The sequence below is a fragment of the Pan paniscus genome, chromosome X, assembly GCF_029289425.2.
Source record: "Pan paniscus chromosome X, NHGRI_mPanPan1-v2.0_pri, whole genome shotgun sequence".
In the NCBI taxonomy this organism is placed as follows: Eukaryota; Metazoa; Chordata; class Mammalia; order Primates; family Hominidae; genus Pan; species Pan paniscus.
Genome location: NC_073272.2, coordinates 57,653,811 through 57,678,824, shown reverse-complemented (window position 1 = coordinate 57,678,824; position 25,014 = coordinate 57,653,811). Strand labels below are relative to the sequence as shown.

At 40.3% G+C, this 25,014-nt stretch overlaps 1 long non-coding RNA gene across 3 annotated transcripts in view; it reads right to left on the bottom strand.

Annotated features, from left to right (window-relative positions):
* Positions 1 to 19,177: 19,177 nt before the first annotated feature.
* Positions 19,178 to 25,014, bottom strand: part of LOC134729826 (uncharacterized) — a 298,887-nt gene continuing 293,050 nt past the window's right edge. For all 3 annotated transcript variants that reach the window (XR_010111310.1, XR_010111312.1, XR_010111311.1), the window contains one exon: positions 19,178 to 23,077. This is a non-coding gene — a long non-coding RNA (uncharacterized LOC134729826). The remainder of the gene's footprint in view (positions 23,078 to 25,014) is intronic.

Genomic DNA, 25,014 nt, shown 5'->3' with positions numbered 1-25,014 from the left:
TGTGTGTGTGTGTGTTGCGGCTAGGGGGTTGAGTATGTATGGGTTTTTAACTCCATTTTAGACCCTAGATACCACCACACCCATAAATTGGAGGAGGGAAGAGGGAAGAGACTTTATAATCAACAATCAAGTCAAACCAGAAAAACTGCACCTGCAGAAAAGGGATAACATCCTTGGCCTTGTCCCCAAAGTGTATATTCCTGAGTCAGGGCAAGAGTCTATTGTGTATACAAGAAAAAGACTTGCAGGCTGGGCACCGTGGCTCACGCCTGTAATCCCAGCACTTTGTGAGGCCAAGGCGGATTCATCACGAGGTCAGGAGTTCGAGACCAGCCTGGCCAATATGGTGAAACCTGGTCTCTACTAAAAATACAAAAATTAGCCAGGCATGGTGGTGCACACCTGTAGTCCCAGCTACTCAGGAGGCAAAAGAATTGCTTGAACCCGGGAGGCAGAGGTTGCAGTGAGCTGAGGTCACACCACTGCACTCCAGCCTGGGCCACAGAGTGAGACTCTGTCCAAAAAAAAAAAGAAAAAGACTTGAATTACTGCTTTAATATTAAACAAATAAATATATGAGATTGTCTAAGGAAATGCATAAATAGAACAGGAACTTTTTTATCACTGAGCTAATCCAGAGAGGCGCCAGGGCTCTGAAGGCCCCCAAAGGCAGGCTCATGCTTATCATCCTTGTGTTACTTACCACAAGCAGCTCTCACTTCCCCAACAGAGGGGTGGTATCCATCTTTCACTGTCCCCTAAGCCAACAGGAGATTGGCCTTCACCCTTCTTCCCACTGCAGTCTTATCACTTCCCTCAGAAAGTAAAAGGGAGAGAATAAAGAGGGTGGGGAGGATATCTTTGGTGCTTTCTTAAAACCTTTCTGCCAACACACCTATTGAAGTACTGCAGCCTCATTTTTCATTTCCTCTGTACTTTGTTTGCCCAAATGGCCTTGCATTGTGGTAGTCCTTTTCTCTCAAGTCAATACCACAAATATAGTTGGAGCAGTTTACCCTGGAGCCACAATAACAGGATATTCCCTTCTCAAGTCAGGCCAGCAGGGTATTTAAAAGAGTAAGCCAGGCAGATTAGCAGTAGTGATTTACTTCCTAAGGTGAAATAAATTATTTGATCCAAGATAAGAGTCTAATTAGTATGTTATGGGGATATAAGCAACGATACCTGTTTACATGATATAAACACACAACTAAATGGCCAGGAGTATGTGAACAAGTGGGGAGAATATACACAAATATACTGAAAATAAAACAATGCATACATACATACTAGCAAGATTTAGTCACCCAATCACAGAATGTTGGTGTAGGAAGGACCCAAAGAGGTTATTTCATCCAGTGGCATTCATACCAGGTGATTTAGGTGGTACATAGATAAATATTTTCTAATAGTATATATTTATCTGTATGGTTACCTTCTATTTATGGAGAGTAAAACTAGCTTTCCATTTATGGTAATGCTATTTTTGATGAAATTTACTTAAGTAAAACATGTCAGTGTATTTAAAGAAGCATATTAAGTAAATAATGATATAGGTAGTACTCAGATATGGTCTAAATCATGAAGTTAAAACATAAATAATTGAACTTTAGCAAACCATGATTGAATTAAATTCTACTCCCAATTCAGGAGTTCCCTTATTTAGACACCTAGGTCTAGAGGAGAGTCTAACCCCGAAATCAATAAATATGAAGCAAGCTTGCCCCCTCCTCCTGTGCCCATGACAGAATTGTGAACAGAACATGGCATTTTTCCACTGAGCCTAGGTAAAGCCTTCTACTCTTCTTCCTTGAACCTCCAGTTTGGGCTAATGGGCCCTCTTCTGACTCTTACAGCACTCTGACATATTTCTCTCAGAGGGCTCACTGCAATGTAGTATACCTCTCTTTTTATGTGGCAGTCTTATCCATTTGACTGTCAGCTCCTTGAGGCCAGGAGTCTAATAGTAGTTCAATCATCTTTATGCTTTCAACTCTGAACACACTGCCTGTCATATGACAAGTAATAAAAGTTTGTAGAATGGAATAATTTAGAGCTGCAAATGCCTGGATGTGAATACTGACTTCGCCACTTACTAACTGTGTGACCTAGGACAAGTTACTTAACCTATCTGGGCCTTGGCTTCCTCCTTTGTAAAGTGAGCATAATGATAGTACTTACCACACAGGATATTGAGAGAATTATGTAACTTAATACATGTACATAAACATGCTTAGAGGAGTACTTGCCACAGACTAAGCACTGTATAAATTTTTGCTATTATTTTGTTGAACTGAAATATGCCTCTTTGATATTTCCACCTATTGGTCCTGTGACTCATCCCTGGAGAAACATAGAACAAGTCTATTCCTTCTATGTCATGATCCCTCAAAGGTCTCACCTTCTGTCCTCTCCCATAAATTTGCCTGATTGCATAATCTATCTCTTGCATAACATAGTTGTCATACCCCCTTACCACCTATTAGTTGGTTGATCAGAGCAAAATAATAAAGAACCCTAGGCCAGGGATGCCATCTCACAGAGACCAAGGTGCTTTACCATATAGTTTACCAGGTAAACAAGTGCAAGGGTGAGAATAAATGTCTCTATTACCAGAAAGCCAGAGATGGAAACAAAGGACGGTCACCCCAGATTTAAATATAATAATGAAAAAATTGAAAAGATCTAAATGTTTAATAATAAGATATTGGGTAACTAAATTATAGTACACCCATATGATTGATGCACTGCTAGGGTCTAAGTATATGTGTGACCTTCAAATTCATATGTTGAACTCTTAACTCCCAATGTGATGGTATTAAGAGGTAGGGCCTTTTGGAAGGTGATTAGGTTATGAGGCCTCCACCTGCAAAGATGAGAATAGTGTCCTTATAAAAGGGCTTCAGGGAACGAGTTCACCCCTTTTTACCCATCTGTCCCTTCCTACATGTGAGGAGGCAGTGTTCATCCCCTCTGGAGGATGCAGCAACAAGGCACCATCTTGGAAGCAGTGAGCCCTCACCAGACACCAAATCTGCTGGCACATTGATTTTGGACCTTCCAATCTCCAGAACTGTGGTAAATAAATTTCTTTTATGTATAAATTACCAGGTCTGGGGTATTTTGTTATAAGAGCAGGAACAGAGTAAGAGATAGACATTATATAGCCATTAAAATTTAAGTTTTTCAAGAATTCTCAATCACTACAGAAAATATTTGTATAATAATATTAAGTGTAAAAACAGGACATAGTATAGTTACACTATCATTTACATTTTATTAGACCGACACACATGCCATTCAACTTTGCCACAGAAACAAACACAGTTTAGCATTAAAACAAAGGATAGCTAGTAGGATTATAAGAAAATTTTATCTTACTTAAAAATTTTTCTATAAAGATCATGTATTGCTTTTATAATAAAAAAATCGAGTTGGACATAGTACTGTAGTTGTAGGTAGCTGAAGGATTATGGTGGTTTTTATTTCCTTTATTATACTTCTTTGTTTTTCAAATTTTCTATGACAAATTTGTAGTTTTGATATAATTAGATAAAACAAGATGAACTGTTTTTAAAGCAACATCTTATCATACTGTTCATTTACCTAGGTCATATCAGCTTCAGGAAAGAATACTCAAGGAGCACAAGTATGTAATACTAGTAACAAGACCCACCATAACATTTCTTACCTGCACTATCTAAATGACCTCCTAATTGGTCTCCCTAACCGTTTCTGCCCTCATGCACTGCAGCTAAAATTTACCATTCCAAAATCAGAAATTTCTCAAAGGTGTCTCATTGCCCTCAAGATAAAAACTAAGCCAGACGCCATGGCTTACTCCTGTAATCCCAGCACTTAGGGAGGCAGAGGCAGGAGGATAGCTTGAGCCCAGGAGTTCAAGACCTGCCTGGACAATATAGTGAGACCCCATTCTCCACAAAAAGAAAAAAAAGACAAAAAAAAATAACAAACAGGTGTAAGATAAAAACTAAAATATCTTAATGTGATCTACAAAAAACAACAACAAAAAAGCCTTCAGAAATAGCTTGTGCTTTTCTCCCTAGAGATGAGTCTCCCCAGCCAGGATTTGCCACTTGCTCAAGACAATGCTTTGCAAGGCAAAGTACACAAATCCTGGCTACATCTTTCTCTCTGCTTAGAAATTTGGCTTAGTAATAATAATCACATTTTGTAATTAGGTATGTTATGTATTTGTGTGATTATTTTTTCTATGCCTGTCTCTCCCACTAGAATCCTTACTGTGAAGGCAGAATCTAGGTGAACTTTACCCACAAATGTGATCCATTGTTTGAAAGAGAGTAGTTGCTCAATAAATATTTGCTAAATTCACCGACTGGCTAACTAAATGATATCCTCATTTGCTTTTTATTGCAGTGTTCATGTCTGATTTCTCTGATCTACAAAGCTCTGAATGTGCTGGGATGGCAAGGGGCCATAGTGTTGGGGGTAGGTTAGATTGTAGTAAGTTATTTATTCCTATTAATGATAATTGGAGTAAGAGTTTGAGGCTGAAATTAGTCTACATTTCTGTAATAATAACTAACGTGAATAGTGTGCTTGCTGTGTGCCAGTCATTGTTCTAGGTGCTTCACATGTAGTAAGCTATTTAATTCCTATGAGTACCATTATCCCCATTTTACAGAGGAGAAAATTGAGGCAGAGAGAAGTTAAGTGAGTTTGCCAAGATCACATAACATATCACTCCTTTCAGTTGTTTTGATTGTAGCGGGATTCAAAGAACATGGACCATAGTGAGAGGTGACAGCCTGTTGGCAGCCCTCGCAGCCCTGGCTCGCTCTTGGCGCCTCCCTGGCCTCCGCTCCCACTCTGGCCGCGCTTGAGGAGCCCTTCAGCCTGCTGCTGCACTGTGGGAGCCCCTTCCTGGGATGGCTGAGGCCAGAGCCAGCTCCCTCAGCCTGCCGGGAGGTGTGGAGGGAGAGGCACAGGCGGGAACCGGGACTGCATGCGGCGCTTGTGGGCCAGCTAGAATTCCGGGTGGGCGTGGGCTGGGCTGGCCCCGCACTCAGAGCCGCTGGCCAGCCCCGCTAGCCCCGGGCAGTGAGGGGCTTAGCACCTGGGCCAATAGCTGCTGTGCTCGATTTCTCGCCCGGCCTTAGCTGCCTCCCCCGGGGCAGGGTTCTGGACCTGCAGCCTGCCATGCCCTGCCCCCACGGTGGGCTCCTGCGAGGCCCAAGCCTCCCCAACGAGCGCCGCCCCCTGCTCCACCGTGCCCAGTCCCATCCACTGCCCAAGGGCTGAGGAGTGCAGGCCCACCATGTGGGACTGGCAGGCAGCTTCACCTGCACCCTGCTGCTAGATCCACTGGGTGAAGCCAGCTGGGCTCCTGAGTCTAGTGGGAGCTTGGAGAACCTTTATGTCTAGCTGGGGGATTGTAAATGCACCAATCAGCACTCTGTGTCTAGCTCAGGGTTTGTGGACGCACCAATCAGCGCCCTGTGTCTAGCTCAGGGTTTGTGGATGCACCAATGGGCACTCTGTATCTAGCGAATCTGGTGGGGACTTGGAGAATCTTTATGTCTAGATAAGGGATTGTGAATACACCAATCGGCACTCTCTATCGAGCTCAAGGTTTGTAAATGCACCAATCAGCACTCTGTGTCTAGCTCAAGGTTTGTAAATGCACCAATCTGCGCTCTGTGTCTAGCTATCTAGTGGGGACTTGGAGAATCTTTATGTCTAGCTAAGGGATTGTAAATACACCAATCAGCACTCTGTATCTAGCTCAAGGTTTGTAATCACACCAATCGGCACCCTGTGTCTAGCTCAGGGTTTGTAAATACACCAGTGGACACTCTGTATCTAGCTAATCTAGTGGGGAGGTGGAGAACTTTTGTGTCTAGCTCAGGGATTGTAAATGCACCAATCAGCACCCTGTCAAAACGGACCAATCGGCTCCCTGTAAAACAGACCAATCGGATCTCTGTAAAATGGACCAATCAGCAGGATGTGGGTGGGGCCAGATAAGAGAATAAAAGCACGCTGCCCGAGCCAGCAGTGGCAACCCTTCGGGTCCCCTTCCAAAACGTGGAAGGTTTGTTCTTTTGCTCTTTGCAATAAATCTTGCTGCTGCTCACTCTTTGGGTCCACACTGCCTTGATGAGCTGTGACACTTGTGAAGGTCTGCAGCTTCACTACGGAAGCCAGCGAGACCACGAACCCACCAGGGAGGAACAAACAACTCCAGATGTGCCACATTAAAAGCTGTAACACTCACTGCGAAGGTCTACAGCTTCACTCCTGGGCCAGCGAGACCGTGAACCCACCAGAAGGAAGAAACTCCGAACACATTCGAACATCAGAAGGAACAAACTCCTGACACGCTGCCTTTAAGAAGTGTAACACTCACCGCGAGGGTCCGCAGCTTCATTCTTGAAGTCAGTGAGACCAAGAACCCACCAATTCCTGACACAATAGGACATGACATGGATCCTCAGAAATGAACCCTAGAGGTCTGGATAAGGAACTATCATAAACAAGTTTTGCCAAATGAAAATCCTTTTTGCATGTTCATATCTGTCCTTGGCCACGCTGTGTTGGAATAAGGCCAGGGGAGGCGCCTCTAATCACGACCGAAGTAGGAATAAAACAGGAGGCACTTTTCCAAGGTGACCAAAAAAAGCCATTTGCTGTAGAACTATTTTTTAATTTAAAGTTTACTTCAGAACTAGTTCTGACGATTCCAGCCAGTATTATTTTTTCCCATTTTAGAGCTCCAGAAATGCACAGATTTATTTTTTCCATGAAATAATCAATATGGCTTATTATGCTTATGTGCAAGTAAGGAAGTGTAATTTAACTTAAATTATTTTGCCAAGAATATAAATTAGTATATGAAAAATGGAAACCCAAAATGTCAGATTCTTTATTCAGATAACTATATAAACTATGACAAAGCACAGAATAAAAACATGAGAATTGTATAATACACATTTGTGAGAGAAACATGAACACATTTGATAAAAGGCTTATGTGAATAATAGCACTTTTTTTGTGAAAAAGAAGTGCCTCTCAAAGAATTGAGAGTCTATGACAGCACTTAAAACTTCAGTATCTGGGCTGGGCACAGTGGCTCATGCCAGTAATCCCAGCACTTGGGGAGGCTGAGGCGGGCGGATCACTTGAGGTCAGGAGTTCGAGATCAGCCTGGCCAACATGGTGAAACCGGTCTCTACTAAAAATACAAAAAAAATTAGCTGGGTGTGGTGGCGCATGCCTGTAGTCCCAACTACTCGGGAGGCTGAGGCAGGAGAATCACTTGAACCTGGGTGGCAGAGGTTTCAGTGAGCCGAGATAAAGCCATTGCACTCCATCCTGGGCGACAGAGTGAGACTTTTTCTCAAAAAAAAAAAAAAAAAAAAGGAAAGGAAAGAAAAAAGAAAGAAAAAAAACCCACGAAAAACAAAAGCAAACCAACTTCAGTGTCTTATGGTTCTCACACTTTAGCATGCATAAGAATTCCTGGGAGTTCTTGATAAAACACAGATTGCAGGGTCCCACCTCCAGAGTTTCTGATAGAGTAGGTCAGGGGTGGAACCCAATAATTTGCATTTGTAACAAATTCCCAGGTGATGCTGATGTTGCTATTCTGAGGACTAATAGTCAGCAATGATTGCAATTCTTGGAGTACTAATGGCCTAGGTCTTGCTCTTTAGGGAATAGGAATATATATTCTGTTATTCTATTATTGCTCTACAGGTGTTATAAACCGACAAGTGATCCACAGGAAGTACATTTCGTAGATCTTTAGCGCAAGGAATATTTTCTATCTTTAATTTTTTACATCTCTATTTTATGAAAGCATCTAATAATAATAGCTATCAAATTAGCACTATACATACATTACTTCATTTACTCCTCAGTACAACGTTGAGATTCCTATTTTACCCTGAATAGGAACTGAGTTATTATCCCTGTTTTATAGCCAAGTACATACCAGATTGTAATCTTTACTGCCCCCCAATGTTCAGAGTTAGTCTCAACCTTTTACCAGCTTTTCTTTTCTTTTTTTGAGACAGTCTGTCTGTGTTGCCCAGGCTGGAGTGCAGTGGCACAATCTCAGCTCACTGCAACCTCTGCCTCCTGGGTTCAAGCGAGTCTCCTGTCTCGGCCTTCCCAGTAGCTGGGATTACAGGCACGTGCCACCATGCCCAGCTAATTTTTGTATTCTTTCAACAGTTCTGAATTGAAGTAGGGGGGCAAGGATGGGAAAAAGTGGGAGAAGGTGAGGACATTGGGGAGAGGATAGGGGTCAGCAGGCATCTTCAGCACTGGTCCCTATCTGAATATTTCTGGACACTAGCCTCGTGATAGCTAAGAAGCACTTTTATTTTCATTTTTTCCATTTATGGAAGTTATTTTTAGTATAGGTCAAGAAACAAGCCTGGCGCTTTAGCAATGGCCCATTCCCAGTTGCTAATATTTAGGGCTCAGAACCTCTTGATTTTAATAGTCTCTATGCCCGCACAGACCCCTCCTGCTGGAGAAACTTTCATAATTGGCCACTAATCATCTGTGTTTAATGATACTCTACTCCTCAGAGAGGCCTCAAAAGAGGTTTCTTTCATGGACTATCACAGATGGGTCCTGAAAAATCACTTGGTCAAGGCCTCAAATTCCCAAAAGTTATTAAATTTAAACTTCCGCCTTTATTGCCAAATCACAACATTGAAATAATATTTCTTTTTTTCTGAAAGAATATTTCATCATACAAATTCAAACGTGGAGCCTATGATTGGACTACACGTACTTCTACAGCACATTATGACATTTATATTTATATATAAGAATATTTTTATCATCTTGTAAATAGAATTCTATTATGTGTGCTTGTTAAAAAAATGTTGTTTTGTTTAGTGTGAAAATTTAAAATATGCCACAATTTTGAAGACGCTATTTTTGATAATTCATTTAAAAAATATTATGAGAATCTCAACAAAAAGAAATAACACAAATTCCTTTGACCACTGTGAGGTCTTGGCCTCATGCTGTTAACCTCTTCCCTAAACCAAATGGATTTTTTAATCTCACATCTCTACTTACTCAAGGTGAGAGCCTAATCTAATCCTCAAAAAGCCTTTTACAGCTATACAAATCTGAGTGGATAGTTTCTGAGAAGGAGATTTGCCCCTTTGGGACCTAGTGTAAAATTAAAAAGTTGAATTTTTCATCGGTTTTTAAACCTTCCTTATTATTTATGACTAGTTACTGTAAAGCAAGATAGCAATTATATGTATCAGTAAACATGTGTTAGGTTAACTTTTATGTTCTAAGTTTGACTATATCACTAGTACATGATGGGTTCCTTTGATTGTCATAATATATTGCTCAGATGGAATGATGATCTGCTTATAATAAAAGAGAGGAGTTACTGGTTTTAAGAGGAGACTGGTGATATGTTTATTGCCAGTTTTGTACACAGGAAACAGTCAATTTATTTAGGAGTTCCTATCACAGAACATGTTTTGAACCAGCGAAAGGACTGTTTTTATCATACCCCAAGATATATCTGTTACTGAGCAGGACTGTGCTCTCCATCACTCTAACCCGGACCTCTTGGCTCAGCTCCCAGAACTCTAGCCTAAGTATATTACCTCACTATCTCCTGCTTGTAGCAGGGGTGAGTTTACATACTTTATCTGATATCTCAGACATTTATAGAGTTCTAAAATAATTTAATCAAAAACATCAAAGTTCTTTTATCCCTGCCCCTTGGAACAGGTTATCTTTGGATCCTCTTTACACAGATGCAGGCACAGGTACAGGTTTTCCTTTCTGCTGTTGGTATGTAAAACAAGTCAAATGATTCTGCCTCACACTAGTGCTACTGATGCAATGGCTGCTCAGTAGTCGCATCTCTGACCTGACTAGTTTCTGAGATTCTGCAAATTCCATCCCCAGTAGTGATTCCACTCTCACCTGGTCTGCAGCAAGTGACCCCAGCTATCACCAAGGGCCTGAAGCTTGGACCTCTACCCACCATTCGTCCTTCTTCAGGGTAGTGCCCTTACTTTTTGCTATCTATCCACATTCCCAATCCTAATTTACTTCTCCATTTCAGTGTTCTGCCTGTCAAAATATCTGCTTCTGCTCTAACTCTTGAGTTCAACCAATATCTTTAGCCTTTTAAAAGGTACAACTGACAGCCGGCTGCGGTGGCTCACACCTGTAATCCCAGCACTTTGGGAAGCCAAGGCAGGTGGATCACAAGGTCAAGAGATTGAGACCATCCTAACCAACATGGTGAAACCCCGTCTCTACTAAAAATATTTTTTAAAAAATTAGCTGGGCGTTGTGGCATGAGCTTGTAGTCCTAGCTACTCGGGAGGCTGAGGTAGGAGAATCGCTTGAACCCAGGAGGCAGAGGTTGTAGTGAGCCAAGATCGCACCACCGCACTCCAGCCTGGTGACAGAGCAAGACTCTGTCTCAGAATAAAATAAATAAATAAATAAATAAATAAATAGTACAATTGAGAATGGCATGGAAGAATCCTGGATTCTACAAATCCAATTAGATGGAACCTGAAGCAATCCGCCTCTAATTTGGTTCTATCAGGAAAACACTACCAATAATGAGCCCTTTTACCATATTGCTGGTTTCTAATGCATGCTACATATGAAGCATTGCCAAGATGTGACTCACTATTCTTGAGTATGCCTCCAAGATAGGAAGTCAATGAGTACTAATTTTTTCTTAGTTATGCTCTCCAAGTAGGCAGCACATATTTTCACTAACTCTGTAAAACAGTCATGCACATGTTCACATTCCTGGCTACCATGGGCCAGGAGAACCAGATTCTGAGCAACATTAAGGCCTTTCCCTCTTAAAATCCAGCTATTTATTAAACAGACAGACATCTGTTTGGCACATACTATATGCTATGAGAGAGATGTGAGCTAGCAAGGGAGATCAAGGAAGGCTTACCTGAGGTTGAGTAAAAGCTAGCAAGGGAGATCAAGGAAGGTTTACCTGAGGATGAGTAAAAGCTAACAGGGAGGGAACAGGAAGATGGAACCTCATAAGCAAAGTCCCTGTGGCAGGAGGGACCATACATGTTCAAAAACAGGAGAGGCCAGAAAAATTGGAGGAAAGTGAGCAAGAGGACATGTAGTATAAGTAGCTGGCTGGAGATAAAGGAAGGGGCCACACTATACAGGAGTTTATAGTGATCCTAAAGAGTTTTGTTGGCTTGATGTGGTGGCTCATGCCTGTAATACCAAAACTTTGGGAGGTCAAGGTTGGAGGATCACTTGAAGACAGGAGTTCAAGACCAGTCTGGGCAGCATAACAATACGATGTTGCTAAAATAAATAAATAAATAAATAAATAAATAAATAAATAAATCAGCAGCCAGATATGGTGGTATGCTCTACTGGAAAAGCTAAGGCAGGAGGATCACTTGAGCACAGGAGTTCAAGGTTACTGTGAGCTATGATCATGCAGCACTCCAAGCTGGGTGACAGAAAGAGACCTCTAAAATAAATAAATTAATTAAAACAAAGAGCTTTGTTGAGGAGCCACTTAACATTTTAAGCAGAGAAGCAACATGATAAGACATGCATTTTGAAAACATATTTTTGGTTGCATCATAGAGAACTGATTGGAAGGGGATGTGGCAAATTAGGGGAGACCAATTAGGAGGCTGGTGCAGGACTTCAGCAATAAAGGATTACAACTTACACTAGGTAGGGGAAGTGAAGATGAAGAGAAGTAGGCTGATTTTAGATAAGTATAGGAGGTCCAATCCACAAAGTTAGGGAACAGATTGAATACTGAAGGTGAGGGAGAGGGAAGTGTCTAAGATGATTCTTAGAATTCTAACTTGAGCAACTGGATGAATAGTGGTGTTGTTCACCGAGAAACAATAAAAAAAAAACATGTTTGGGGAGGGAATATTATAAATTTGGTTTTGGATGACTTGAGTTCAAGGTGCCTTATAGGCAAGGCCAAGTAAACAATTGGATATGTGGATTTCTTTCTTTTTCTTTTCTTTTCTTTTCTTTTTTTTTTTTTTGAGACAGAGTCTCACCCTGTCTCCTAGGCTGGAGTGCAGTGGCATGATCTTAGCTCACTGGAACCTCCACCTCCTGGGTTCAAGCAATTATCCTGCCTCAGCCTCCTGAGTAGCTTGGATTAAAGGTGCTGGCCATCACACCTGGCTAATTTTTGTATTTTTAGTAGATACAGGGTTTCACCATGTTGGCCAGGCTGGTCTTGAACTCCTGACCTCAAGTGATCCACCTGCCTCGGCCTCCCAAAGTGTTGGGATTACAGACATGAGCCACCGCACCCAGCCAGCAATTGGATATGTGAATTTCTGAGAAGCTGTATGCTCACTATGGAGGACCTAAACCTCATAGAGCACCAATTGCTTCTGGAGACCTCAAGTCTTGTTTTACTCTATATAAACACACTTTTCTGAGCCTCGACTTGGGCCTCTCTTCCAAAAGTATTTTAGAATTAAATGAGACTTATTTAGTTTGGAGCCAAGCATTGTTTTATCTTTTGTCCAAGAAACTCTCCTGAATTCTCCATCTAATTCTTATTGAATTAATTAGCCATCTCTACAATAGTGATGACTGGCTCATTTAATATACAGATCACCAATGCAACAGTGGTAGTTTCAAGCTGTCACATTCCCTTAATAACAACAATAAGGGCAGCACTTAATATGAGATGCTTAATTGAGCACTTAATATGAGATGCATCTTATTTGGTAGGCTCTAGGAGATTCCAAATAAATTAAGACCTGGCCACTGTCTGCAAAAGACTTATAGTCTACTGATCAACTTGGCCGCTTACCTCTGTTTCATAGTGCATAATTTAGCAATAGTTTTCTAAATTGGAAAGATAATGACATGTGCTGAGCATAACACCTGTTATGTGTCAAATATAAAATGGGTTATAAGGTTCAAGATATGTTTATGCAAGGAAGGCAGTACGAGGTAGTGGTTAATAGTTTAGACTTTGGAGTTGCACTGCCTGGATTCCAATCCTGGCTCTGTGATGCTGAGTAAATTTTTTAACCACTCTGTGTTTTGGTCTTTTCCCTTGTAAAGTGAGGCTACTTGCAGTACTTATGTGTATTAGTTTGCTAGGGCTAACATAACAAAGTACCACAACTGATTGGCTTAAACAACAGACATTTATTGTCTCATGTTTGAAAGGTTATTGGCCATCTTCTTCTTATATTTATTCGCATCATCTCTTTAAGCATGTATCTGTGTCCAAACTTCCCCTTTTCATAAGGATACCAGTCATGTTGGATTGACTGAGGTCATTCATCCACCCTCATCACCTTGTTTTAACTTAATTACATCTGTGATAGCCCTATTTCAAAATAAGGTCACATTCTGAAATACTGGGCATTAGGACTTCATCATATGAATTTGAGGCAGGGGTGTGACACAAATCAGTTCATAACATTATGTCATATAATTGCTGTGAAGTTTTAAAGAGATAATCCACAAAGTACTTAAAACAGTGATAGGGACAGGAGGCAGAGAAATTCTAGGCAGAAAAAGCTGGGGTCCCTGGCAAGGGCCCCGCCCTCAAGCCTGGAAGATCGGCCCAAACTGAGAACTTTATTATCCCCATTTTCCCACTCAAATGTTGCCTTTTCCAAAACCACATCTGGCCCCCCTCACCCCCCATCCTATACCCATAAAAACTCCAGGCTTCACTGGCAAAGAGCAGAGAAAGGGAGAAGAGAAGAAGGAACTGAACATCAAGGAGAAGCAGTTTGACTTCAGAGGGACGGCTTTATGGCAGGACTTCAGAGAAGAGTCCAGCTGGAGATGGCTGGACTTCAGGGGAAGCATACCTTCCTGCTCCATCCCCTTTCTAGCTCCCCTTCCTGCCAAGAGCCACTTCCATCAGCAATAAAATCCCCTGAATTTACTATCCTTCAATTCGTTTGTGTGACCTGATTTTTCCTGGATGCCAGGCAAAAGTTTAGGATACAGAAGCCTGTCACACTGATCCTGTGCCCTTGTGAAAAGGCAGAGGGTCCACTGAGCCATTGAACATTTAAGCCATCTGCAGATGGCAAAGCTAAAAGAGTGCTGACTGTAACACTCCTTCTGGGGCTTCTGGGGTGACAAGTACCCCCCACCAGATGTTGTCTTAATATTAACTACTAAGCTGTATGTTACCTAATTTAATGCTTACATCTATGACCCATATGAAATAGGTCATTTTAGGCCAGGTGTGGTGGCTCATGCCTGTTATCCCAGCACTTTGAGAGGCCAAGGCGGGTGGATTACCTGAGGTCAGGAGTTAGAGACCAGCCTCGTCAACATGGTGAAACCCTGTCTCTACTAAATATACAAAAAATTAGTCAGACGTGGTGGTGGGTGCCTGTAATCCCAGCTATTCAGGAGCCTGAGGCAGGAGAATTGCTTGAACCTGGGAGGCGGAGGTTGCAGTGAGCTGAGATGACACCATTGCACTCCAACCTGGGCAACAAGAGTGAAACTGTCTCAAAAAAAAAAAAAAAGAAAAGAAAACAAAAGAAAAATAAATAGGTCATTTTAAAAGATGAGAACAGGAGACTCAAAGTCACACAACTAGTAATGGTAGAGTTACTATTCCAATATAGCTCTGATTAATCCCAGAGCTGATGCATGTTTCACTATACCATAAAGCATCACCAGGTGACATAAACCATCACCAGGTGATTAGTAACTAGGTCACTGTCTATTTGAAACTGACTGCCAAAGAAATATTTTCAGATATGGTCAATTATTTCATGCATCAGTGCCAGGATCTTACTGTCTTCAGGACTCTGATTAGCAAAAGCATTGGCCACATATATCCTTTACCAATCTAATATAACACCACCTCCAGGCTGCCTAGGCCTTAAAGACAACAATGTCTTTAAGAACAAAAGACCTACTCATGCTGAGAGGTGGAGCAAGATGGCAGAATAGAAAAATCCACTAACCGTCTCTCCTCTCCCTGCAAGGACACCAAGTTAACTATCTACACACAAAAAAACACCATCATATGGAGCAAAAATCAAGTGAGCACTCATAGTACCTGGTTTTAACTTCATATCCTTGAAAGAAACACTGAAGAGATAGAAAAAACAGCCCTGAGTTGCCAGTGCCACACCTCCCTGAATACCCAGCAGTGGTGGCCTCTGGGCATTGGGAGAGGGGAAACAGCAATTTGAGGCATTGAACTCAGTGGGGTCCTGTTAGAGCAGAAATAAAAACCAGACCAAACTCAGCTGACACCCATACACAGGAGGAGCATTTAAACCAGCCCTAGCCAGAGAATTGCCAATCACAGCAGTTCGAACATGAGTTCCCACAAACCTCATCACTGAGGGCCAAAGTGCTCTAGGTTTCTAAGTAAACTTGAAAGGCCGTCCAGGCCATAAGGACTGCAACACTTACGTGAATCCTAGAGTTAAACTAAGCCTAGAGACAGTGGATTGTGGGGGCACAAGACATACTGAAACATCAGCTGGGACAGCCAAGGGAGTGTAAGCATCACCCTACCTGAAACACCAGGCTACACAGTTCTGAGCTACAAAAGAAACCCCTTCCTTTCAATTGAGGAGAGGAGAGAGAAGAGTGGAGTGGACTTTGTCTTGCATCTAGGGTACCAGCTTAGCCACAGCAAGATAGGACTCTGGTCAGAGTTGTGACACCCCCATTCCAGGCCCTAGACCCCAGACAACATTTCTAGACACATCGTGGGCCAGAAGACAACCCATTGCCTTGAAGAAAAGGACCCAGGCCTAGCAGCATTTATCACTTGCTAAATGAAGTACCCTTGGGCCCTGAATGACCAGCAGCAATGCCCAGGTACTACACTGAAGGCCTTGGGTGAGCCGCTGAGATTTGCTAGATTCAGGTGAGATTCAGCACATTACCAGCTGTGGTGGCCTCAGGGCAAAACTCCTTCTGCTTGAGAAAAGCAAAGGGGACCTTGTCTTGTACCTCAGGTACCAGCATGGCCACAGACAGACAGAGCACCAGGTGGGCTCTTGGGGTCCTCGATTCTAAAATGTGACTGCTGGTTGATATTTCTGGACCTGCCCTGGCCAGAGCAGAGCCCACTATCCTGCAGGATGAGTCCTAGGCCAGGCAGTATCCATGAAAAGCTGACTTAAGGGGACTTTGGCCTTAAAGGAACATCAGTGGTAGTCTTACAGTACTCCTCATGGCCTGGGGAGACAGTAGCTATAGGGTGAGGATCTTTTGCCTTTGGAAAGGGAAGGAAAGACTGGGAAGGACTGTATCTTGTGGTTTGAGTGCAAGCTTAGCCGGAATCCAAAAGAACACAAGGTAGAATTCAAAGGTTTTTTACTCTAGTCCCTGACTCCTTAACGGAACTTCTGGATCAACCCGGGGCCTGGGGACCTCATTGCCCTGCAGGAAAGGACACAGGCCTGGCTAGCTTTGCAACCTGCTAACTGTAGAGCCCTAGGGCCTTGAGCAAACTTAGACAGTAGCCACGGAGTGGTTACAGCAGGCCTTGGGCAAGACCCAGTGCTGTAGTAGCTTCAGGTGTGACCCAGTATATTCATAATGGTGGTAGTCACAGAGGTTCTTGTGTCACTCCACTCCCAGCTTTAGATGGCTCAGAAGAGACAGAGAGACTCTGTGTGTTTGGGAGAAAGTAAGGGAAGAGAATAAGAGTCTTTGCCTGGTAACCCATAGAATTCTTCTGGATCTTGTCCAAGACCATAAAGGCTTACCTCTACAAGTCTACAAGATTCACAGTGTTACTGGGCCTGGGGTGCCCCCTAAAGCAGACAGAGCTTAGATTACAACATCCAAGTCTTTTCAAATATATGGAAAGCCTTCCCAAATAGGACGGCGACAAATAAGTACAGACAGTGGAGACTACAATAAATACCTAACTCTTCAATGCACAGACAACGAAGAACATCTACTAGCATCTACACCAGATAGGAAAACATAACTTCTCCAAATGAACTAAATGGCCAATCCTGGAGAAACAGAGATATGCGACCTTTCAGACAGAGAATTCAAAATAGCTGTGTTGAGGAAACTCAAGGAAATTCAAGATACCACAGAGAAGGATTTCATAATTCTGTCAGAAAAATTTACCAAACAGATGGAAATAATTAAAAATAATCAAGCAGAAATTCTGGAGCTGAAAAATGCAATTGGCATGCTGAAGAATGCATCAGAGTCTTTTAATTGCAAAATTCATCAAGCAGAAGAAAGAATTAGTGAACTTGAAGTCAGACTATTTGAAAATATACAGAGGAGATAAAAGTAAAAAAAAAATTTAAAAATGAAACATGCCTCAGGATCTAAAAAATAGTGTCAAAAGGGCAAATCTAAGAGTAACTGGCCTTAAAGAGGAGGTAGAGAAAGAGATAGGGGTAGAAAGTTTATTCAAAGGGATAACAGAGAACTTCCTAAACCTAGAGAAAGATCTCAATATCCAAGTATAAGTAGGTTATAGAACACCAAGCAGATTTAACTCAAAGAAGACTACCTCAAGGCATTTAAAAATCAAACTCCCAAAGGTTAAGGATAAAGAAAGAATCATAAAAGCAGCAAGGTAAGATAAACAAATGACATATAATAGAGCTCCAATTCCTCTGGCAGAAGACTTTTCAGTGGAAACCTTAAAGGCCAGGAGAGAGTGGCATGAAATATTTAAGGTGCTAAAGAAAAATAAACTTATCCCAGAATAGCATATCTAGTGAAAGTATCTTTCAGACACGAAGAAAAAATAAATACTTTCCTAGAAAAAGCTGAACAATTTCATGAATACCAGACCTGTCCTGCAAGAAATGCTAGAAAGCATTTCAATCAAAAAGGGAAGGACATTAATGAGCAATAAATAATCACTTGAAGGTACAAAACTCACTGGTAATAGTAGATACACAGAAAAACATAGAGTATTATAACACTGTAAGTGTGGTGTGCAAACTACTTTTACCTTAAGTAGAAGGAATAAACAATGAACCAATAAAAAATAAAAACTACAACAACTTTTCAAGACATAGTCATTGAATAAGTTACAAATAGAAACTATAAAAAATTAAAAAGCAGGAGGACAAACTTAAAAAGTACAGTTTTTGTTAGTTTTATTTATGCTTGTTTGTTTGTTTATGGAAACAGTGTTAAACTGTTATTGGGTTAAAATAATAGATTATAAGATAGTATTTGCAAGCCTCATGGTAACCACAAACCAAACAATATACAATGAATCACAAAAAAGCAATAAACAAAATCATATAACCAGAGAAAATCACATTCACTAGATAAAGACAGAAAGGAAAGAAAGAAGGTAGAGAAGACAACAAAAACAAAAACAAAACAGAAAACACATAATAAAATAGCAAAGTAAGTCCTTATTTACTTATTTATGTTTTTCTTTTTGGAGATGGAATCTCACTCTGTCACCCAGGCTGGAGTGCAGCTGTATGATCTTGACTCATCACAACCTCTGCCTCATGGGTTCAAGCAATTATCCTGCCTCAGTCTCCCAAGGAGCTGGGATTACAGGCACTCACCACCATGACCGGCTAAAGTCCTTATTTGTGAATAATGACATTGAATGTAAATGGACTAAACTCTCCAATCAAAAGACACACTGGCTCAATGAATGAAAAAACGAGACCCATGGATCTCCTGACTACAAGAAACACACATCATCTGTAAAGACACACAGAGACTGAAAATGAAAAAATACCAAAAGATATTCCATGTCAATGGAAACCAAAAAAAGAGCAGGAGTAACTATATTAATATCAGACAAAATAGATTTTAAGACAAAAACTATAAGAAGAGATAAAGAATGTAAGCATATAATGATAAAGGGGTCAATTCAGCAAGAGGATATAACAATTTTAAATACATTTGCACCCAACACGACAGCAAACAGATATATAAAGGAAATATTAGAGCTAAAGAGAAAGACCCCAATGCAATCATAGCTGGAGACTTCAACACTCCCCTTTCAGGATTGGCCAGATCTTCTAGACGGAAAATCAACAAGGAAACAGCAGACTTAATCTGCACTGTAGACCACATGGATTTAATAGATATTTACAGAATATTTTATTCAAGAGCTGCAGAATAAACATTTTTATTCTTTAGCACGTGGATAATTCTCAAGGATAGACCATATGTTAGATCACATGCAAGTCTTAAAAATTTTTTTAAAAATTAAAATAATATCAAGTATTTTCTCTGAACACAATGGAATGAATGTAGAAATTATTGAAAAGAGGAAGTTTGGAACTGTGCAACTATATGGAAATTTAAAAATATGCTCTTCAATGATCAGTGAATCAATGAAAAATTTAAAATTGAAAAATTTCTTAGAACAAATGATAATGGAAACACAACATACCAAAACCTATTGGATACAGCAAAAGCAGTATAATAGGGAAGTTTACAGCTATAAGTGCTCACATGAAAAAACAAGAAAATCTTCAAATAAACAATCTAATAATGGATCTTAAAGAACTAGAAAAGCAAGAGCAAACCAAACCAGAACTTAGTAGAAAAAAAATAAGGATTAGAGCAGAAATAAATCAAATTAAAATTAAAGCATAAAAAAGCAGTGAAACAAAAAGTTAGTTTTTTAAAAAGTTAAACAAAATTGACAAACCTTTAGCCAGATGAGGAAAAAAAGAAATAAGACCCAAATAAATAAAATCAGAAATGAAAAAGGAGACATTAGAACTGATACTGCAGAAATTCTAAGGATCATTAGTGGCTATTATGAGCAAATATATGCCAATAAATTGGAGAGTCTGGAAGAAATGGACAAATTCCTAGACACATACAAACTACCAAGATTGAACCAGAAATAAATCTGATATGGTTTAGCTGTGTCTTCACTCAAATCTCACTTTGAATTGTAATAATCCCCATGTGTCAAGGGCAGGGCTATGTGGATATAATTGAATCATGGGGCCAGTTTCCCCCATACTGTTCTTGTGATAGTGAATAATACTCCTAAGATCTGATGGTTTTATAAATGGGAGTTCCACTGTACAAGCTCTCTTGCCTACCACGATGTAAGACGTGACTTTGCTCCTCATTCACCTTCTGCCATGATTGTGAGGCTTCCCCAGCCATGTGGAACTGTGAGTCAATTAAACTTCTTTTCTTTATAAATTACCCAGTCTTGGGTATGTCTTTGTAAGCAGCATGAGAACAGACTAATACAGTAAACTGGTATTGGTAGAGTGGGGTGTGGCTGTAAAGATACCCAAAAATGTGGAAGCAACTTTCAAACTGGGTAACAAGCAGAGGTGGCAACAGCTTGGAGGAAACAGAAGAAGACAGCAAAATGTGGGAAAGTTTGAAACTTCCTAGAGACTTGTTAAATGGCTTTGACCAAAATGCTGATAGTGATATGGGCAATAAAGTCCAAGCCCAGTTGGTCTCAGATGGATATGAGAACTAGAGCAAAGGTGATTCTTGTTATGCTTTAGCAAAGAGACTGGTGGCATTTTCCCCCTGTCCTAGAGATCTGTGGAACTTTGAAATTGAGAAAGATGATATAGGGCATCTGGTAGTAGAAATTTCTAAGCAGCAAAGTGTTCAAGATGCGACTTCAGTACTGTTAAAAGCATTAAGTTTTATGTATTCACAAAGATATGGTTTGCAATTGGAACTTATGTTTAAAAGGGAAGCAGAGCATAAAATTTTGAAAAATTTGCAGCCTGATGATGCAATAAAAAAGAAAAACCCATTTTCTGAGGAGAAATTCAAGCCAGCTGCAGAAATTTGCACAAGTAACAAGAAACCAAATGTTAATTGCCAATACAATGGGGAAAATGTCTCCAGGGCATGTCAGAGGTCTTCACAGCAGCCCCTCCCATCACAGGCCTGGAGGCCTAAAAGGAAAAAAATAATATCATGGGCTGGGCCCAGGGCCTTGCTGCTTTGTGCAGTCTCGGGACTTGATGCATTGTGTCCCAGCCATGGCTAGAAGGGGCCAACATCTATGTTGAGTTCTAGCTCAGGATGTTGCCTCAGACGGTTCAAGTCCCAAGCCTTGGCAGCTTCCATGTGGTTTTGGGCCGGTGGGTGCACAGAAATCAAGAACTGACATTTGGGAACCTCTGCCTAGATTTAAGAGGATGTATGGAAATGCTTGGATGTCCAGGCAGAAGTTTGCTGCAGGGGTAGAGCCCTCATGTAACTCTGCTAGGGCAGTGTGGAAGGGAAATGTGGGGTTGGGGCCCCCACACAGAGTCCCATCTGGAGCACTGCCTAGTGGAGCTATGACAAGAGGGCCACCGTCCTCCAGACATCAGAATGGTAGATTCACCAACATCTTGCACAATGCACCTGGAAAAGCTGCAGGCACAACACCAGTCCATGAAAGCAGCCAGGAGGGAGGCTGTACCCTAAGAAGCCACAGGGGCAGGGATGCCCAAGGCCATGAGAGTCCACCTCTTGCATCAGCATAACCTGGATGTGAGACATGGAATCAAAGGAGATCATTTTGGAGCTTTAACATTTGACTGCCCCATTGGATTTTGGACTTTCATGAGGTCTGTAGCCCATTTGTTTTGGCAAATTTCTCCCATTTGAATAGGTTTATTTATCCAATGCCCATACTCCCATTGTATCTAGGAAGTAACTAACTAGCTTTTGATTTTACAGGCTCATAGGTGGAAGGGACTTGCCTTGTCTCAGATAAGACCTTGGACTGTGGACTTTTGAGTTAACGCTAAAATGATTTAAGATTTTGGGGGACTGTTGTGAAGGCATGATTGGTTTTGAAATATGAGGACATGAGATGTGAAAGGAACCAGGGGTGGAATGGTATGGTTTGGCTGTGTCCCCACCCAAATCTCACCTCGAATTGTAATAATCCCCATGTGTCAAGGGAAGGGCTAGGTGGAGATAATTGAATCATAGGGGTGGTTTCCCCTACACTGTTCTCATGGTAGTAAATAAGTCTCATGAGATCTGATGGTTTTATAAGTGGGAGTTCCCCTGCACAAGCTCACTTGCCTGCTGTTATGTAAGACGTGACTTTGCTCCTCATTAGCCTTCCACCATGATTGTGAGGTCTCCCCAGCCATGTGGAACTGTGAGTCAATTAAACCTCTTTCCTTTATAAGTTATCCAGTCTTGGGTATGTCTTTATTAGCAGCCTGAAAACAGACTAATACAAAATCCAAAACACAAACAGATGAATAATAAGTCATGAGATGGAAGCTGTATTAAAAAGTCTCCCAGTAAAGAAAATCCTGGGACCCAGTGGCTTCACTGGTGAATTCCACCAAACATTTAAAGAAGATCTAACACCAATCCTACTCAAATTATTCAGAAAAAATAGGTGAAAAGGGAATACTTTAAAATTCATTCCACAAGGCTAGTATTGCCCTGATTCCAAAAGCAGACAAAGACATATAAAAAAATTACAGGCCAATATCTCTAATGAATATTGATGCAAAAATCCTCAACAAACTATGAGCAAACCAAATTCAACAATACATTAGAAAGATCCTTCATCATGACCAAGTGCAATCCCTGGGATGCAATGATGGTGAAATGTGTGCAAATCAATCAATATGATACATAATATCAACAGAATGAAGGATAGAAATGTATTAAAATGAGCATTATGACAGACATTAACTGTGTTCAGATTTTATTAAGCTAGGTAGTTTCTATTTAATATTTAAATCTTCCCATAATGAAATGCAGTGATGAACTGTAAAAATCAAGATTAAATAAGAAAATCATTAATAGGGTCAAAGCCTTTATTATTGCTATTATGTATAAGCTGAGAAATGGTTGCTTCTTAAGAAAAAATACATCCTTTGTTAAAATATATCCCTTGTTATACTTAGGGCAAGTTACAAACCTCACATTTTTTTTGACAGGAGAATTGTTCCAGTGAATCATTTATTTCCAGTGAACCCCAGACATGACAAGCAGTCTAGTCTCCAAATTTTATTAGTTGGTTGTTACCATCACACTAATAGACAACCTCCATTTTCCAAGAATAAAACTGTAATATCTGTAGGTCATTTTCCAGCTCGATTTCTCTGCCCAGCTTCTAAAATTAGAACAAAGGTGGGGAAGGATGTGATTAACACAGATTCAGTAAAGCATGTCACACATACTCTCCCCCCACCCCATCCCCAAGCAGTAGGTTACCCTTAAAATGAAACAGATCAGTGCTCTCCATTTAGAATCAAACTGTTGTTATCTAGAGACAGTTTAATGTCATACTATGGGGATTAAGTTTGACTTTGTATTTTGCTGGGCAACTTACATTGGAACTTTCATAGGACAACAGAAGGTCTGACAGAGGAACTTAAAAAAATGAAGGAGAAAAACCATATGATTATTTCAACTGATGCTGAAAAAGCATTTAATAAAATTCAACATCCCTTCATGATAAAAAAAAAAACCCTAAAGAAACTGGGGAAACAAGTAACATACCTCAACATAATAAAAGCCATATATGACAGACCCATGGCTAGTACCATACTCAATGAGAAAACAGTGAAAACCTTTTCTTGAAGATCCGTAACACAACAAGGAGGCCCATTGTCAATGCTGTTCTTATACGTAGTACTGGAAGTCCTAGCTAGAGCAATCAGACAAGAGCAGAATATAAAGGACATCAAAATTGGAAGGGAAGAAATCAAATTATTCTTGTTTGCTGATGATATATTCATATATTTGCAAAAGCCTAAAAACTCCACAAAAAAGCTACTAGAACTGACAAACAAATTCAGTAAATTTGCAGTATACTAAATCAACATACAAAAATCAGTAGCATTTCTATATGCCAACAGTGAACAGTCTGAAAAACATTTTAAAGTAATCCCATTTACAATGGCCACACATAAAATTATATATCTAGGAATTAACTTAACCAAAGAAGTGGGAAAACTCTATTATAAAAACTGTAAAACACTGATGAGAGAAATTTAAGAGAACACTAAAAATTGGAAAAATATTCCATGTTCAAAATTGGAAGAATTAACTATGTTAAAATGTCCACACTACCTAAAGCAATCTAGAGATTCAACTCTATTCCTATTAAAATACCAAAGACCTTCCCCACAGAACTAGAAAAAACTATTCCAAAATGTATATGGAACCATAAAAAAAAAGCTGAATAGACAAAGCTATCCTAACCAAGAACAATAAAACCAAAGAAATCACATTAACTGACTTCAAATTATGCTAAACATATAGTAACCAAAACAGCATGGTACTGGCATGAAAAGACACATAGACCAGTGGAACAGAATAGCAAACCCAGAAAAAAATCCACACATCTACAGTGAAGTCATTTTTGACAAACGTGACAATAACATACATTGGGGAATGGACCGTCTCTTCAATAAATGGTGATGGGAAAACTGGATATCCATATGCAAAAGAATGAAACCAGACCCCTTTCTCTCACCATATACGAAAGTAAAATCAAAATGGATTAAAGACTTGAATCGAACATCTTAAACTATGAAACTACTGCAAGAAAACATTGGGGAAAATATCCAAGACGTTGGCCTCGGCAAAAATTTCTTGAGCAATATTCCACAAGCACAGGTAACCAAAGCAAAAATGGACAAATGGGATCACATGAAGTTAGAAAGCTTCTGCACAGCAAAGGATACAATCAACAAAGTGAAGAAACGACCCACAGAGTGGGAGAAAATCTTTGCAAACTACATTTCTGACACAGGTTTAATAACCAGAATGTATATGGAGCTCAAACAACAATATAGGGAAAAATCTTATAATTCAATAAAAAAGATCAAAACATTTAAATAGATATTTCTCAAAGGAAGACATACAAATAGCAAACAGGAATATGAAAAGGTGCTCAACATCATTGACCATTAGAGAAATGCAAATCAAAACTACAATGAAATGTCATCCACTCCAGTTAAAAATAGCTTTTATCCAAAACACAGACAATAACAAATGTTGGCAAGGATACAGAGAAAAGGGAACACTTGTACATTTTGGGTG